The sequence below is a fragment of the Octopus bimaculoides genome, chromosome 15 (assembly GCF_001194135.2).
Source record: "Octopus bimaculoides isolate UCB-OBI-ISO-001 chromosome 15, ASM119413v2, whole genome shotgun sequence".
Lineage (NCBI taxonomy): Eukaryota > Metazoa > Mollusca > Cephalopoda > Octopoda > Octopodidae > Octopus > Octopus bimaculoides.
Genome location: NC_068995.1, coordinates 52,071,725 through 52,072,567, shown reverse-complemented (window position 1 = coordinate 52,072,567; position 843 = coordinate 52,071,725).

Below are 843 nucleotides of genomic sequence, written 5' to 3'. Positions count from 1 at the left end.
TATATATATATATATATATGCATGTGGGTGTGCGCATGTATATGCATACATATTTACATGTGTGCGTGTGTGTGTGCGTGTGTGTATGTGTATTTATGTAAATATATGTATATATATTCATATGCAAGTTAGTTAAGTGTGCATATATACGTATAAAGATACAAAGTTATTTGCATAACGTTGAGATTCAGAAACGCATTAGCATAGAAATACACATACACATACAAACACAAACATATATACATACATTCATTGAACCATCCGCACACACGTACATGCATACATATGTATGTATGCACGAGTCAGTCTGAGTGTGTTCATGTGTCTTTGTGCGTGCGTGTGTGTGTGTGTGTGTTTGTGTGTGTTGGTTAATCTGATTTTTTAATATCTTACGGGTAAGAATATGTATATGCAAATAAATCGATTCGTGATGAATTCTATTTTGGCGATTCACAAGATATGGTCGGTGGATTAAGATTCACCAGTCAAGTCCTGCACTCACCTGCAATAACAAAAGAAAAAGCTACACATTTTGACAAGGACACAAAACATATTGAGAAATATATAGAAGCGAGGAATAGATTTATGCACAGTATACACACACACACACACACACACACACACACACACACATATACATATATACATACACACACACACACATATATAGTCTTGGGATCGATTTGTTCGACTAAAGGCGGTGCTTCAGCATGGCCGGAGTCAAATGACTGAAACAAATAAAAGAATTATAGCAAAAGGAGCTGATTCCTACCTAGCTCAGATACCAGGAAACCCCAAAAATGGCAGAAATTCAAAAGATAGTGCTCATCGGAACTGCCCATA